The 18,363-nt window shown below is 37.9% G+C and overlaps 1 protein-coding gene and 1 pseudogene across 5 annotated transcripts in view; one reads left to right on the plus strand and one right to left on the minus strand.

The window, feature by feature from the left end:
- KANSL1 (KAT8 regulatory NSL complex subunit 1) overlaps positions 1–18,363 on the plus strand; it is a 137,292-nt gene that overhangs the window by 55,812 nt on the left and 63,117 nt on the right. The gene's annotated exons all lie outside the window — the stretch shown is intronic.
- LOC308568726 (protein-tyrosine sulfotransferase 2 pseudogene) lies at positions 1,220–3,797 on the minus strand (annotated as a pseudogene). Its single transcript has 2 exons — positions 3,792–3,797; positions 1,220–2,252 (listed from the first exon to the last, which is right to left on the minus strand). The product of its transcript is annotated as a protein-tyrosine sulfotransferase 2 pseudogene (transcript).

Genomic DNA, 18,363 nt, shown 5'->3' on the forward strand with positions numbered 1-18,363 from the left:
ATTGAGCCTTGAATTCATTCAACAAATATTTATTGAGTGGTTATTGTTTGCCAGGAGCCCTTCAAGGCATTGAAGGTAAAGCAATAAACAAAATAGACACAAATTTCTGCTCTCTCTGGAGTTAACATTCTAGCGGAGAGTTCTTAGTATTTGGTAATGTTCAGCCTATCTGAATGACCTGGATCATTCTTTTAACATATGTCAGATGGCATTTATTAAGTGTTTTTTGAGGGTAGGACTGTTTTTCCTCCCCCACGTTCATGACTTGAAATAGCCTATAGAACATGTTTTGACTGGCTGGGGTTAGTTATATCAGGCTTATAGATTGATATGGTGAATCTTCCCATTTTATGTCTATGCTTGGTAATAGTTAACAAGGATTATCTGTTTGTTGATGTTTTGATAGAACTTGACTATTAAACTATTTGCCATTTTATTTTTATGAGTGGGTCTTTGCTTACACAGAGGTAGGCAAAAGTAGGTTTACAAATAAGTAATACAAGAAACTCACGTACTCAAAACTGTAAACTTACTTTTGCCAACCCTTGTATTTTAAACTTGGCTATTGGTTTAAGGCTTTTAATAAGTCTCTTCCTTCATGACCCAATTTCAGCATTACATTTTTCTAGGAAATCTCACTCAGTTTGCGTAGATTTTCAAATTTATTGTCATGAATTTCTGCCTAATCTCTTTAATTCTTCTCATAGGTTTATTATTTGTATTGCTTTACTCTGTTGTATATGTTCCATATTTTTTTCTTCTTGGATACAAAGCATTCTGTTTTATCAGTGTTTCACAAAACCTGACTTTTGATTATATTGATTGAATTTATCTTGTTTACAATTTTTACTTTATTGGTTTTGGTCTTTTTAAAAAAATAAATATTTTTTATTGATTTGAGAGAGGAAAGGAGAGAGAGAGAGAAACATCAATAATGAGAGTGTCGTCATTGATCGCTGCCTCCTGCATGCCCCGACTGGGGATCGAGCCTGCAACCTAGGCATGTGCCCTGACTGGGAATTAAAGCGCCATCTCCTGGATCCTAGGTTGATACTCAACCATTGAGCCACGCCCGGCTGGGCTGCAAATACATTCTTCATTAGCAGTCTTGTTTTGGTGATTAATAGCAAACAATATGCTTGGATTAGAGGATCGATTCCCAGGGGATGCAAAGTTTCTTCTCTTCTTGGCAACAAAGCCACTTGCAGAGATCTGGAAATCATGAGTTTCCTAAGTGGGAGGAGGTGATGTTCTGGTTCACCTGAAAAGATTCCTTTAGATTGGCTGGTATGTTACAGTCCTCTTTCAAGACCCAGTTGTGTCGTGATGACGATGGGGTCAGGGTTACCCTAGTTGGGGTCCTTGCTGAGCCCAGCCAGCATGGGGGCCATGTCCCTTACCACATCTCCAGGGATGTGACTGGTCTACTTGGGGAGTGCTTCCAGATTCACAGGCATGATGACCTGGTCTGTGGATTGCTGGATCCTGGGCAGGGAGATAGCCGCTAGGCTTGCCAATAAGGTCCTTGTGGTGTACAATGCAGAGGAAGTGGAGGATGAGCTTGAGGGAAGTGCCTGGGATGCAGCACCAGCTACTGGTAGTATTGGCAGGCACTTGTCCTTGCCCACATCCATGCAGTGGGCATATATCACCTCGATGGTCCTGTTCCACTTGATGAGGCAGTCTTGGTAACTGCTGAGGTTGAAGCCTATGATGATGACTTTGTGAAAGATCATGGAGCGCCTGGAGGCCTTGTGGCCCTGCACCATCAGCAGGAACTTGGAATTGGGGAACAGGCATGACAGTTAGACCAGGGACTTGTGGGTGAAGGGGTCCTTGTTGCAAAGCTTTTGGGCTGCTCCTGTGCTTGTCCATCACCTCCAGGATGAAGGCCTGCATGGCTGTGTCTAGCACCTCATCAGTTATGCCTGCCTTGTCCAGCTGCAGCTTCTCCTGGCTGGACTTGGACCAGTTCTGAAGCATGTCCAGCACATGGCAGCGGGGGGAGGTTTGATTTCCTTCCCACAGCACATCTTGGGGTGGGCATCCAGCATGGTGCCCCTGCGGTGCATGCCACCCATGAAGATGAGTGGCATGGCCTTATCATAGCAATACTCCGTGTGGTCCGTGCCCATCATCACCAGATCCTCCTGCTCTGGTGATATGGTGTGCCTTGGGCTCCACAGGCCCTCCAGCACCTGTTGCCCCAGATCGACCGCCAGGACCTGGGAGGGCACTGCCTGCAGCACCCTCTACACTGACAGGCCCATGCCGGGCCTAGGGTAGGGTGCCTGCTTTAGCAACAGGTCAGTGGGAGGCCCACCAAGCTCACATCATGTGGAAGCAGCCCCTTTCCCAGCTACCCAGCTACCCAGCTGCCCTTCTTATTTTCTTAAATAAACATTTCAGTGTAAGCATTTTCTGAGTTAGCTCTTTGGCCAAATTCTAGGAGTTTGGTGTTATATCTTCATCTGTTGTTCATTTCTAAATAGGAGAGCAAGTTTGGTTTCTCTTCAGCATAACTATTTAGAAAGATGTGTTAAATTTTCCAGTCTAATTTTTTATTTTGTTACTCTAATTTTTAAAAAATTGTTGATTTCTGGTTTTGTTGCATTGTGTTCAAAGAATGTGGCCTATATGCTTTCTGATATTTGGAATTTGAGTTATGTTCTTGACCCATTACATGGTCAATTGCTAAGCTTTCTATGAGTATTTGAAAAGTTTATGTTTTCAGTTTACATATAAAATTCTTTATGTATCTATAAGTAGTCATTATTGTTACTAGATTTACAATACTCCCAAGTTTTTACCTCAGTTGCTGATTGCATTCAGTTGAAGCAAGCTTTAGAGTCTGATCCATGTAGGTTTGAATCTAGGTTCTCTGACTTGCTAGCTCTGTGATCTTTGCATCTTACTTTTTTCTGTAACGTAGGACTTAAAACATTCACTTTATGGGGTTTTGTTAGCGTAGAGGAGATAATGTGTGTAAAATTCCTATATCCTATTCCAGTGTCTGGCACATAAGTAATAGTAATGATATTTAGATTTTGAGTGTATATCCGTTGTTGGACGTTATTGTCAGTTTTTCGTAATTGTACCTTATGCAGTGAGTACTTCTCTGTACATTGTGTTCACTTTTAAATTGGGTTCTAAGGTCAAAGGATATCATTTTTATGGCTGTTTTTTACCCCCAGATTGCTTTCTGAAAGAGTTGTATCACTTTATTCTGCTCTCAATGATAGTAGGAGTGTAACTTTAAGGTTGAATGTTACTATTATTACTTAGAAAAATGAATTTTAATAGGTTCTCAATGATCCTTATCTGCATTTGTTTTAATACTACTTGGAAAGACAAACTATTCTGACATTTACAAACTTTCTGACATTCGTGACATTTTTATTTGTAATTTGAGTAATAAATAGCTGCCATAAAATAAAATGGTTGCTTTTAGACTACCTTCTAAATAGGTTTCTTACAGGCTGTAAGAACTGTGTATACTGTTTTCCTCCTCTTCCATGTTTGTATGGTTTTCCAGATATGAATTTGTTTAGGCAGGGTTTCCCAACATAGGTCTTATTGACATTTTGGGGGCAGATAGCTCTTTGTGGGGGCTGTCCTGTGCATTGTAGGATGTTTAACAGCACTTAAGTGCTTTTCACAATTTAGTCTCATAATCATGAAGTGCTTACTGAGGGGTTACATGGAGGCATATTCTCTCTTTAGGAGATGTTTTTAGCAATCTCGAATGGAGAAGGAAAAAAGCTTTAGAGAAACTAAAATGAATGTAGTACCTCCATGCCCATCATTTCACTTGGAGTTTACTATGTTATTTTGGAAACACTTTAGGTAAGTTGCTGTTAATCCTCACCGGAGGATATTTTTTCCATAGATTTTTAGAGTGGGAGGGAAAGAGGGACAGAGAGAGAGAGAAACAGACATGGATGTGAGAGAGAGACATCAATTGGTTGCTTCCAGCACCTGCCCGGAGGCCAGGGCCTAATCTGCAACCCAGGTATGTGCCCTTGACTAGGAATCAAACCCTAGGCCCTTCTGTGCGCAGTCTGATGCTCTAACTGCCAGGGCCACTTTAGGTAAGTTTTATAGTTTGAGTTCCTGGTTCACAATAGAAAGGGTTTTCTGAGTTGTACTAGCTTGACAACTTTTGCTTTTTTAATTAAAAAAAAAAAAAAAAATCTTGTGGAGCTTTTTATTTCAAGAAAATTCTGACCTAAGTAGTTAACTAGCTTAGTCCTGAGAATAAGGCTGTGTTTCATCATAGCACAATAGTGTACTTCAGGAAGATAACTTTTCTCAATAGCTATTATTTTTTTCAAAATTCCTAATGGAGGTTTAGGAAATTTAGAACTATTTCCAGATACATTATCTAATTGATTAAGTAGGAATAGAAAACTTTTTGGCAGATTTGTCTTTGCAAGAATCTTAGGAAATAGGAAAGGTCAGGTGGTGGTGTCTGTATCTGAAATAAGGGATGGGCTATGTAGGGTGAGTTGGGACGTGACATTAAGTGGACTCGTGAGTTCAGAAGAGTCATATTAAGAAGAGACCTTTATGAGTTGCAGGATCGATCCCCAGTGAGGGGCATGCAGGAGGTAGCCAATCAGTGACTCTTATTATTGATGTTTCTATCTCTTTCTCTCCCTCTCCCTTCCTCTCTCTGAAATCAATAAAGATAAAATAAGAAAGAAAAGACCTTTACTGTTCTGCAAAACCACTCTACCTTGGCTTTTCTTTGTGTAGAGCAGACTATAAGAAGCGGGTTTTTGGATGGGATGATGGAATTTGTGTAGTACCTGTCAGGCCTAAAAGATCTATTTTTAGACACATTCTCTTTTTTACCACCTTACAGAGTTTGACTTTGTTCCCACTGTTAAGATTTGGAAATCCATTTTAGAATATCCAGCTTCTAGTGAACTTTTAAACAAATTAGTTTTTATCTTGATACTTTATTCATTATTATGTAATTTGGGGAGTTAGAAGAAGTGCCATACATCCTGTATGGAAAAAGACACAAGTTACTAATAAATTTGGCCTCGGAGTCTTCATATTCTCTCTCTTTAGGTAGAAAGTTAAACACAGTGTCATTATCATTATGTTGTTGGGGAGGGGACTGCAAAAGCAAAATTATTGTCACCAGCTACTCTAAAGGATGTTAATTACATTCTTGGGATTTAATTTTTGCTGTGTTATGTCCCCTGGCTGTATTATTGGGGGCTGGGAGCTCTTTCTAGATGGTGTTCCCAATAAAACAAATTGTCATATACAGGTTATGTACCTGCAATTCATGGCTCTTTATAAAGGTTCATGAGAACATGTACTTACATGATTTTATTTTCATAAATTATTAGAACGAATGCTGAAGCTGGGTATGTATTTTTGTATTGAGTTCATTTAGAGAGCCACAGGAATTGACATGGTTCAACTTGTCTTTGGTTTAAATTTGAACATGCAATTAGTATATTAGCATTTCAGAAGTTTGTTGTTGTAGGTCTCTTGTACAGAGGTGGAAATCTGGAATTTTTTGTTCTGTTTTAAATTAGTGTTTGTTCATTCATTCATTCATTCAACAAGCATTTCCTAATTATCCCTAGAGTTTGGACACACCATAGGAAATCTAGAATTGTACAATCTGTACCTGCTATTGTAAATAATAGAGATTTTGAAAGGACTTCAAAAGTAAGTAAACCTTTCTTTTCTTCAAAATGAGAGTTCTATAATTTCATCCTTCCTTGGGCTAATTTTTAAAAAAGTATTGCCTTTTCCCCTGATGACAAAGTAAAGACTTCTTATAAAAAGGCAAAGAATCAGATACATGAAACGTATCTCTAACATTGCTTTCGTTAGGGGTAGTCTAGAGAGCACATGATTTGGAATCTGATAGACTTCAAGTTCCAGCCTCAAGTTCCAACTGATGATTCTCAGTACATCACTCAACTACTCCGAACTTTAAGTATTCCTCTCTCTTCTGGGAAGACGAACACCCTCACAGAATTGCTGTGAAAATTTTAATATGTTATCACATAATATGATATTTGACTCTTAAGTGAATGTTCTCACCCTACTTTTTGCTTTTTACCTCATTTCTCTAGTAACCAATGATATTGATTCCATTAGTATATTCATTTGTATATCTGTCGCTTAACAAAAGTTTAAAGTTTTTGATTTAGTCCATTTTATCTTTGTGTACGTGTTCCTTTTGCTTTTTGTGGCATAGCATAAAACACTATTGGCCTGGCCGGGCATGGCTCATGGTTGAGCATTGACTTATGATCTAGGAGGTCTCGGTTGGAATCCTGGTCAGAGCACATGCCTGGGTTGTGGGCTCAGTCCCCAGTGGGGGGGGTGCTGGAGGCAGCCGATCAATGACTCTCTCATCATTGATGTTTCTCTCTCCCCCTCTCCCTTCCTCTCTCTGAAATCAATAAAGATAAAAAAAAAAGACACTATTGCCTAGTCTAAGGTCATGAAGAATTCACTCCTATGCTTCCCTCTAGGCATTTTATAGTTTTAGCTCTTAGGTCCTTTTTGAGTTAATTTTATATATGGTGTGTGGTAGGGGTCCAAATTCATTCTTTTGCTTGTTGTTCCAGTATCATTAATTGAAAATACTATTCTTTCCCCATAATGTGTTTTAAAACGGAAATGAATAAAATGTAAACATACTTGTTTTTAAAATGTTGGTAATTGTATAGGTGATACTTTCTTTATGCTATTTTTTGTTTTTCAAATATCTATAACAACTTTGTTATCTGTAACAGGTACATATGTATGTACATATACGCATACCAGAGCATTACAGTGATTAGAGGAAGGGGGAGTGATAATGTTTGTTCATTACTTTGATACTTTTAAATTTTATTATGAGGGGTTTTTTGTAATTAAAACCAGTAGAGCCTGGCCGGAGTGGCTTAGTTGGTTGAGCCTTTGTCCTGTGCACCAAAAGGTTGTGGGTTTGATTCATGGTCAGGGCACATACCGGGTTGCAGGTTACTGATCGATGTCTTTCCCCCTCCCCTCTTTTCCTTTCCTCCCCTCCCTCTCTCCCTCTCTCAGCATGTCCTAAGTGAGGATTAAAAAGAGAGAGACAAGAAAACAAGTAGAAAATAGTCGTCATCTCTCTTGATCATGCTGATTTACTTATATTATTATGGCAGCTTTTAGACCAGGGCCAGAAGTGCTTGTTTAATTTTAGGGTTTTGGTGGTAGTATTTTTTAGGGCAGTGTTTTCTAAGAATGCTTTCTGTTCCTAGAGTGATAGTTTCCAGAGTCAGAGGGTGCTATTTTATAGAAGAGGGGAGGGGAAAGGAAACACTCACTTCGTGCCTCTTATTGACACTATGCTTTTATATACATATTTATTAATCCTTCACATTTTTGCAGATAGGAAAAAATGAGTACTAGACATAATAAGTGGCTTACCACCATCACATAGCTTAGTAATTGGTTAAAAGCAAGAGGTGAAATCAGGATTGTATTACTCCAAAGCTTGGGTTTTCTCTGTGCTGACTAGTACATAGTAAGCAATTCATTGAATGCATGGATAGGCATGTGTTTATATAGATGGATGAATGATATAAAGGGTGGAGGAACCCTGATGAAGAAATAGATGTTAAAAAGTAAAGAAGGTTAATATTGGAAGTTGTAAAACGACTTGAGGGAACTTTTGAACTTGATGAGAGCAAGTATTTAATTGTATTTGTCACAGTATTCAAAGCGTGTTAGGTATTACACATTTCTTTGCCTATGAAAGATTTAAAACTTGGTTCCAAAAATTTGGCCAAATGTGGTAAGAAGACAGGAAGTACTAGGAATACTACGAGTTTACTTTATAAAGATGGCGAAGTTTTCCCTCATTTATTTAGTAAAGAGAGATACATTCTTACGATGTCTCAGGTATTGCCCTAGGTTTGAGGACAGAGCAGTACAATGAAAGACTTCTAGTTTTCCTTTTACTGAATTGACAGTAGTCTCTACTCAGAACTTAAGACTTCATAACAAATTAGAAATTTTTAGTGGTAATACTGTGCCTGGTGCCTGTAGGGTTGATTTTAACCCACTGGGGGCAGTTGAGTGTGAATAGATTTAATGAATTTTATCACAGGATTTCTGGTTAGAGGCAAGATTTGTGTGAGTCCTGTAATCCTGTTATTTTATGAGTTCTAAACTTGTATGTTGGTGGGTTATTATGATGATCCTTTGACTCCAGTCCTTGCTGTCAGATGAGGTCTTTGGATCAGGTGAAAAATACTACCTCATCTTTGTATTTGACTTAGTATTTTTAAAGATATTTGAATATTTAGACAAATTTATATTCAAACAGCCGGACTTGCTCTTGGAAGGCCAGTATTTTCTTTGCAGTGTGGGAGCAGTGTTCTTCTGAAGTCAAGTCAGGAGTCAGAATATGTGAATTCTGTTTATTCCTGGATAGTTTGCTACATCTAGGGCAGAGATCACATAACTAGCTTTAGCAGCAGTTAAATGTCTGAGGGTAGGTTGAGAGCCTGGGGAGCTGATTGTAACACACTTTAGCCACCTTTACATCTGGATTTTTCCACTGACGGATGAGTCATTCTTATGAAATAGTTTTCAAAACAGGAAGATGGAAGCCACGTTGTCATATTGTTTAAGTGCACACTGAAAACTTTTATGACGATTGTTTGTATCCAGAGGGGTGAATTCACTGTTTTTTCCAATAAATATTGAGTGTCTGCTATATTATAAGGGGTTGGAGGATAACATGCTATATTAAACTTTGAGGATGCAAAGTGAGATATATTAAAGTACAGTTGACCCTTGAACAGCATGGGTCCACTTACACATGGATTTTATTTTTCAATAAATACTGTAAATGTACTTTTTTATGATTTTCTTAACATTTTCCTTTCTCTAGCTTATTTTATTGTACACATACAGTATAATTAACACAAAGTATGTATGTATTGACTGTTTATTTTCTCAGTAAGGCTATGTTATTGGTCATCAGTAGGCTATTAGTAAAGTTTCTGAGGAGTCATAAGTTATACATGGATATAGGTATGCAACTCTAAAAATGTAAGGTTTATAAGCTTCTAAGGTTTGTAGAATGGGGGCGATACTATCTGGTTGTAAAATCTGGCAGTATTTCAGAGAATGCTTTAGCATGAAATATTTTGTGTGTGTGTTAATCCTTCCTTGAGGATATTTTTCCATTGATTTTTTTAGGTGGGGGAGAGAGAGAGACAGACATTGATGTGAGAGAGACACATCAATTGGCTGCCCCTGCTGCTCCCCAACTGGGGCCAGGGATCGAACCTACAACCCAGGCACGTGCCCTTGACTGAGAATTGAACCCACTACCCTTCGGCTCAAGAGCCAACGCTCTAACCATTGAGCCACACCGCTCAGGGCAGCATGAATTATTATTTTAAGTATCAGATATTAGAGAGGATGGGGTTGGGTAGAGAAATGAGTAAGTAAGAGTGAAAAGGGAGTGAAGGAGGGCTAGGAGACAGGGAGTAATGCATGACAGAAGATTGGAAGAAGAGATTAGCACAGTGTTTGGGGAGAAGGGTTTGACAGTCTTACTATTTAGCATCTGCTTTCTATTCCTGGTGGTGTGGGTACCCCGCACCTCAAATAACAAAACATGTGTCCAGGAGAAGTATTTTAATCTGCAAATAATTGAAGAATTGTGATATTTTTTTCTTTATACTTAAGTTTTATACTGTTTGTGAAACTCGACTCCCAGCCCAGGAGGTTAGTTGATAAATGCCTAGAAGTGAGGGGGAGGGATTGACCTTTGAGCAACCAGTCTACTTAGTGCATTTATGTCATGCATTTTGCCATTGAGGATTTCAGTTTAAATGTGAGTGTTGATACTGCCAAATTTCTACTTTTTGTGAATCATTTCAGTCCTCAGCATTTCTAGGGGAAATTTTTTATTTTAGTGGAAGAGGGTAGAGACTTGATTTGTATCTACTTCTAAGAAGGATGATTATGGGCATGTGAAGATGTACATGTGTATGTAAAATAAAATTTAATTCTAAACTTTGTGGTGAATTCATAACAACTGTCAGGTTTTAGGAAAGAAAACTTTGACCAAGAAAAGGTACATTAGCCCTGGCTGAATGGCTCAGTTGTTTGGAGCTCTATGCACCAAAAGGTTGCCAGTTTGATTCCTGGTCAGGGCACATACCTAGGCTGTGGGTTCGATCCTTGGCCGAGGCGTGTACGTGAGGTAACTGGTCAGTTTCCCTCTCCCCTCTTCCCTCTCTTTCTCTAAAATCAAAAGAAAAGGTACATTAGCCTATATAGTGTTCAGAGGAAAGTAATACTTTATTTAAAAAATGTGTAGATTAGGAATTCTTATCTTGAAATTGGTTTCTTTTATGTGAAGATTTACTGTGGGTTATTTTCTGTATTAAATACAGTAAATACCTAATTGACTAGTGTATAGGGTTATAACCCAGAGAGAGCCTGCAGCACCCAGCTTCTCACTGATTAACAATGTTGGGCCTAAATGCATCTCACAGAATGTGTATGATGAGTGGGATTTTTTAACTAGTGTAGGAACACTTGATGCCTACTCATTTATGTGTGAATGTTTCTATAGCTTCTCAAGCTAATGTAAGAGATTCTCAAAATGTTGAAATTTTCTCAAACTCAAATATATGTCTTAAGAAATGAAAGTGTTGAGTAGAGTCTAGTTTGCCATAGCCCTGTGGAATATTGTGAATCATTATTTAAAAATAACAATATATAGTTTAGGGGAAAAAATCTTTTCACCCTTAAAGTCCATTGGTGTCCCTTTAAACTTCCAGAATGCCTGGGTCAACCCTGTAAATCCTGGGGTTGTATATCTCATTACTCTGGATAAAATGGAGAGGTTACTCTTATGTTGGTGTTTGTCAACTCTCCTTTTTCCCTTTGTGTTTTATTGTAGGAAATTCAAGGTTACATATAAGTGGAGAGAACAGTGCAGTTAAATCCCCATGTGTGTATCATCCAGCTACAGCAGGCATCAGCTCATAGCTATTCTGGTTTTATCTAGACACCTCACAACACCAACACCATGACACACACACATACACTTTGATTATTCTGAAGCTAAGTCTATACAACATTTTTCATCTGTAAATGTTTCAGAATCTGTCTCTAAGAGATAAAAACCCCATTTTTTCTTTTAAAAAGTATTCCTTTGGTTAAAAAGATGTGAAAGAATAAGGTAGAGACTATATAACAGGGCAAAAGAGTGCAAATTAGGTCCAACTAGATATTTTACTTTCAGAAGGAGAGGATTGGGTAAATCTAGAACTATAAAGGGGATATCACCTGGAATTCATTTACTTATCAGAATGTCACATTGTCCTATCCCCGTCCCCCCCAGCCTTCTCTATACAGATTTCTGGGCCCTCTTCTCTCCCTGCTGATTGAATGTTACAGCGCTTCAGGGTTTAGTTTTCAAACACTCCCCCCTTCCTTATGCTCTTCCTGTCCTTTAAATATCATCTATACACTAATAATTCCAAATGCATATCTTTAGTCCAACTATATATCCTTTCTGAAGAAGTTCAGATTCATATCCAGTTTGTAGGTATTTCAAATTTAGTATGTTTTAAAGTGGAGTTCTTGATTCCCCTTGCTAAAATCCAGTTTATTTCACTTCCTACCACTCCCAACTCCACCTCCCCATCTTCACCTCACCCCCTATTACAGTATGTAATAAAGTCTAGGAGTCCGCCTTTGTCTTAGTTTAGGCTGCTATAACAAAGTACCATAGACTGGGTGGCTTATAAAAAATAGAAATTTATTTCTCACAGTTTTGGAGGCTGGTCATCGGAGATCAGGATGCCATTATGGTCAGCTTCTGTGTAGGCTCTATTCTGGGTTGCACACTTCATACTTTTCATTATAAGAAAGAGGAAGAAAGCTCCCTGAGGTCCCTTATAAGGGCACTAATCCCATTCATAAGAGCTCCACCCTCATTTCTTAAGGACCTTGATTCCTGTGTGATCATTCCTACCAGTCTTCTACAAGACTTTCTGGTTCTGTCTCTGCAATATATCTCGATCTGTTGATTTCATCTTCACAGCCGTCATTATCTCTCCTTGAATCACTGCAATAATCTCACTGGTTTTCTTGTATCATTTTTTCTTCCTAAGTTGTTCATATTGCAGCAAAGTGCTCATTTTAAAGTTAATGTTAGTTCCTTGGCTAAAAACCCCAAAATTCTTGCCATAGCCTTTAAGGCCTTATATGCTATTATTCCTGATTGTTTTTTCAGCTTCATACCTTACTGTTTTCTGCTTTGTAGTACTCTGGCCTCCTTTCCTGAACCAATCAAAGTCTTTCTTAAATTAGAGCTCTTGGACTTACTGTTCCCTCTGACATTTTTTCCTAAGCTCTTAGCATGGCTATCTTAGTCTCTTCCTCGTAAAACAGTTTTAAAATATGCCACTGCTGCCTCTTTTGATCACCTTTTCAAAGATGGCCTTCCCTAATTATTTTGTCCCATCACCCAGTTTCCATTATAGCACTTATCATAAGTTGTAATTTAATTAATTAATATATATATATATATATATATATATATATATATATATATATATATAGTCTCTTACCCACTACAGTGTAAGCTATATTGTGGTACTTACTCTGTAGCCCACTGCCTAACACAAGGTTGCTAAACAATATATATTGTATGAATGAAGATAGTAGAGAAGGTAGAAATTAAATAATAAATTTTGTTTTTCTATATTCTTCTGGTTCCTTTTTACCACTGGTACTGGAGTGTACAGAAGAAAGACTACTGTTTAACTTGGTTAAGTGAATTTGGGGTGAAGGGTGAAGAAGAGTGTTACCTGATATGTTTACTTAAAATTTTTAGAATTAAAAATTTCTAACAATTATTTTAGAATAAAAACACCTTGCTATTATTATTGAGCATTTATTTATCCTCACCAGAGGATATTTTTTCCCCCCATTGCTTTTTAGAGAGTGGGGGGGTGTCTATGTGAGAGAGACACATTGATTGATTGCCTCCTGCATGCGCCCCAGTTCGAACCTGCAAATGTGGTATGTGCCCTTCACCCGGAATTGAACCCAAGACCCTTCAGTCTGTGGGCTGACTCTAACCACTGAGCCAAACTGGCTAGGGCATTATTGGGCTTTTATAAATCTGTAGCCACTTCAGTGAGTTGATAAATTCACTATATAAAAATACTAGGCTCTGCCCAGCCGGGCGTCACTCTGCGGTTGAGTAATTTATATTGAGTGGTAAAGCCAGAAACATTTTCATAATACTTTTTTCTACTTACCAAAGGAGATGAACATCCAGGCTATTTATGTATTTGTTTTTAGGGTACTCAAATGTCTTAGAGGAAAGGACTAAGGAAAACTGAGGCCTAAAACTTATTTAATGTAAAGTTGAAGAAAACTTATTACAGTTCTTATTAGGTAAATATCAGATTTTAAGTCCCTTTTTCTTTAATTTATTTAGCTAAAATTTTCTACTGATAGGACTCCTTGATATTGTCCGAAACCCAACATGTTTTATATATCAATCGTGGGAATTTCAGTTTTGACTAAGAAAAGCAGTGTGGTCTAGTGGAAAGAATGCAGACTTTTGAGTCAGATCTGAGTTTGAATTCCTGTTGGTACCGATGAGCTGTGTCACTTTGTCCAAATTGCTCAGTCTGAATAGCCTTGGAATACAATATTTACTTTGTTAGGTATAATTAAAAAACTATATATGTCAAGTACCAGGCCCTTGAGATTTCAAAAAGGGGCAGCTATTTATAATAATAATACTGGCATGTAATATGCTCATCTCTTTTTGTCCTTTGGGGTTTTAAAGCCTGAGAACTGAAATGAAGTGGACAGTAGTGATGGTAAAACCTGATTATTACTGAACACAAGCACATAAACTGGTCTGAAAGGCTGAAATTGTTCAACTACGTTGTTCTTTAACTCATCTTTTCCTAATCAGGTCAGTCTTATATAAGAGTTGGTTTTGTTGTATTAATGAGCAGAGTTTCCTTATTTCGCTCATTTGATAAGAGATTTCACCTGAATATAGCTATTTTGTTCATTGGATTCCATATATAAGTGAGATCAGGGGATATATTTGTCTTTCTTTGACTAGCTTATTTCACTTATCACAATAATCTTCAGGTCCATTTGTGCTGCTGCAAAGGTTAAGAGATCCTTCTTTTTTACAGCTTGTATAGTATTCCATTGTGTAAATGTACCACAGCTTTTTTATCCCCTCATCTACTGATGATCTGGCCGTTTCCAGATCTTAGCTATTGTAAATAACGCACTTGATCTTGTCTGGATATATTTTTAAAGCAAAGTAGTTAGGATTTACTGATGGAGTAGATGTGTGGATTGTGAATGAATTTTATTGGTCTCAGCCAATAGAAGGAAGGTGTTGTTTTTTATTAAGATGGAAGGGTGTGGGAAAATTAGGTGAAGAACGGGAGAGATAGGGAGTTCAGTTTATATTACTATGATTAAAGGTGCTGGAACATCACTCTCTTTGAATTTGGCATTACATATTGAATATGTAATAGTGATGGTAGGTATAAGTTGTACATTTGTCAAAACCCAAAATGGAGAGTGAACCCTAATGTAAACTATAGACTTTAATAATAATATATCAATTTCTTCATCTATTAAAACAAACATACTACACTAATGTAATATGTTAATTCTAGAGGAAACTGGGATGGGAGGGCATTATGTGGGAGCTCTGTACTTTCTGCTCAATTTGTCTATAAACCTAAAACTACTCTAAAAAATAAAGCCTATTTTTTAAAAGCAATCATACCAATATGTTATGTTTTCTCTGATTTGATCTTTGGTTCCTTGTCAAGGCCTTTCTTTTGTATTAGCATATCAAATTGCCTTTCCCCTCAAATCCAGCCTTGTTTCTAACATTTTCATGCCAGTTAGATGCTCAGAATAGGCATCTTTCCAATCTCTTTAGTTCCTCAGTTACTTCTGAATTCTTTCCTTAAGCAAAGTAAATATTGTCTCTTCATAGCATTCTTGCCATAATTTTTTGTTTTGGACATTGCCAGTATATTGCAGCTCAGTAAGTGGTTTGTAATAGTAAATGACATATATAAGAAACAGCAGAACCATATATGGCAACTGGCATAAAAAGATGATTTCACTTAATCTTTTTTGTTTTGTTCAGTTGGTTATCTGGTCCTTCGTTTTGCTTTGCAGGGTTTATTACACATTCCTAGGATCTCTACTGGGCTTTATCTCTATAATCCCTTCAAGGGATTATAGCTATGAGGTTCTTTAAGTTTGCATCTTGATTCTTTTTTGTGTAGAGGTTGAGCTTAGAGTGAATTGAATATCATTTGTTTTTAAAGCTATATCTTAAGAGCCAGGACAAATGTGCTTTTATTTTGCCTGTGTCACACAGTGTCACACAGTGTTATTTATGCTATTATAGTGGAATGTCTCTGCTTCCTCCTGCAATTGAGAAATAGCACACTCCAAGAATTTCAAGGTTGTTTTTTTGTTTGTTTTTGTTTTCAAATATATCTTTATTGATTTCAGAGAGAGGAAAGGAGAGGGAGAGAGAGAGAGAAACATCAATGATGAGAAAGTCATTGATCGGCTGCCTCCTGCACGCCCCTGACTGGGGATGGAGCCTGCAACCCCGGCATGTGCCCTGACCGGGAATCAAACCCCGATCGCCTGGATCCTAGGTCGACGCTCAACCGCTGAGCCATGCCCGGCCAGGCAAGTTTTTTTTGTATAAAATCTGTTGCTTTTAGATAAGTGATTTTCAGCTTTGGGAACAATATGTTGGGAGTAGAAACAGTGGCAATATTGGAAATATATAGCTTGTCTCTAATTGAAAGTTCTTTTTTGTGATGAGAGATTTAATTTATGCGTTAATTATGTGTGTGCATGTTGTGGAGGCAGGAAAAAAAAATGTTAAGAAATAAAACACTAGCCCTAGCCAGTTTGGCTTAGGGGTTAGAGTGTCAGCCTGTGGACTGAAGGGTCCCGGGTTCGAGTTTGGCCAAGGGCACGTACCTCAGTTGCAGGCTCAATCCCCAGGGGTCAGGGCTCATGAGGGAGGTGGCCAGTTGATGTGTGTCTGTCACATTGACACCCCCCCCCCCCCCCCGAAAAGCAATGGAAACATTTCCTCAGGTGAGAATTAAGAAAAGAAATAAAACACTAGATTATTTTGGGTTTGTCTTTTCTTCCCCCCCCCCCTACAGTTTTTTAAAAGACATTTCTATTTACCAGATATTTTATTATTAAATAATTTATTAAAACATTTTAAAACGCAGGAAGCAAAATAGTAAATTACTGGTAATCCCAGTAATTTGACACGAACACATTAGATGATAGGATAAGAGAGGAGGGTGTTAATGTTCTTATAGTTGCTAGTATTCTTTTACTAGGGGCATTAAACACATGATTTCATTAAATCACCATAACAACTCGTTGAAGTTTGGTAGCTTCTTGTAGATTGAAGAAACTGAGGCTAGGGGAGGATGGAGGGTTTGCCCAGGGTCACAGGCAGTATCAGAGCACAGATTCAAATCTGGTTGTTCAGTTTCATCTCTGCTCTTCCATCCTTCTCTCACATCTTATCTGTGTAAGATAGACACCTGTTACATTACCTTTAAAGATAGCTGTTGGGCCCTGGCTGGTGTGGTTCAGTTGGTTGGTTGATGTCTCATGCACCGAGAGGTCGCTGGTTAGATTTCCTGTCAGGGCACATGGCCAGGTTTCAGGCTCAATCCCCAGTAGGGGGTATGCAGGAGGCACTCGATTGATGTTGCACTCTCACATGTCTGTCTGTCTGTCTCTGTCTCCCTTCCTCCCTAAAAATCAACAGACTATTAAAAAGAAAAGATAGCTGTTGGTATCTGACTAGTCAGATATGACTCCTCAAAATCATAGTGGTAGACTATTATGTTCTGTGGAATGCATGGTTTACCTAAATATACTTTAGAAAATTGTGCTGCTTTCATTCAGGCTAAAATATTCTTCTAGCAAATAGGTTGGAGTTCTTTAATTTCAAACAGGAGGCTTGTTAGAGGGTCTCTAAAACTTTATTCTGTTTCAACAGCTGCAGCCCACCCCTGACCCTAGAGTGAAACTTGCTTTGTTCAGATTTTGTTGTACCTCAACTAAGTAGTCCTTTCCATTGATTTAGTTTAAGGTATACTTTAAGATTCTTTTTAAATTTAATGGCTCCATGAAAGAGATTTGATATTTGAGTGTTCTGGTTTCAAAGCTTGAACATTTAGAAATGATACTTTTTTTTAGGTTGAACATTGTTTCTTCTTGTTTTTTCCCTTTTATCCACCCCTCTCCTCCTTCAGAAATAAGGAGAGTTCTGCATGTGTGTTGGTGTGTTTCAAATAGAGTTCTTATCTGTATGTGGAAACAGAGAAATGGGTCCAAAAGGTAGGTAAAGGCCTTGAATTGAATTCTCTGATAACTAAGCTGGTCTTTGACCTAAAGGCAATGAAGGGAGGAGCACAGCAGCTTTGGTTGGGGAAATACTGCAGGCAGAAAGACTAGTTATTTTAGAGATCAAGTGAAGGATGACTAAAGGACTTTTAGGTCAGTTGAAATAAAAAAAAAGAGATGTGAAATGTAATAGGACTTACAAACAATTATTGCAGGGACTTTATGATTTTTGAGCCTGAGAGATGAGAATATTGACTGTCAACAAGTTTAAAGGAAGAGCTGGTTTGGATGAAAGTTGGAATTGGGATTGTGTTGAATTTTAGGTGACGAAGGCAAGATAGTGTGCAGTTAAACTTGAGGATGCTGGGGCCAGATTGCCTGGGTTCAAATTTAGACTTGGTTTTTCTTTGGGCAAATAACCTGTAACCTCTTGTTGCTTCATATTCTCCATCTGCAATATGGGGATAAGTAGGCACTGCCTCATTGTGTTGTTATAATGATTAAATGATGAAATGCATGTAAAGTGTGTAGCAATGCTCAAAACAAAGGAAACATTCAACAAATGTTAGCTTCCATATGTAGTTTCTAGCTGCAGAAAGAAATCAAAATTCAGTAGGAAATATTAGGGCTGTTAATACACATTTGTTGGCCATGGAATATTGGAGGCTTAAGGTATCTTTTACAGCCATCTTTATTTGTAACCCCTAGTATTTTATACACAAAATGTAGAAGAGGTAGTTAAAACAGAATAGATAAAAACCTACAAGGAAAAATGTAGACTAAAAAAAGAGGACTAAATTTAATCTGGAATTATTACTAAATTTAGTATAGGGCAATGCTTTTCCACCTCTGATAATTAGGGGGAGGCAGTGCTATAACATATGCAGTGACTGTTGGATGTTTATC

The sequence above is a fragment of the Miniopterus schreibersii genome (genome assembly GCF_964146895.1).
Source record: "Miniopterus schreibersii genome assembly, chromosome: 16".
Lineage (NCBI taxonomy): Eukaryota > Metazoa > Chordata > Mammalia > Chiroptera > Miniopteridae > Miniopterus > Miniopterus schreibersii.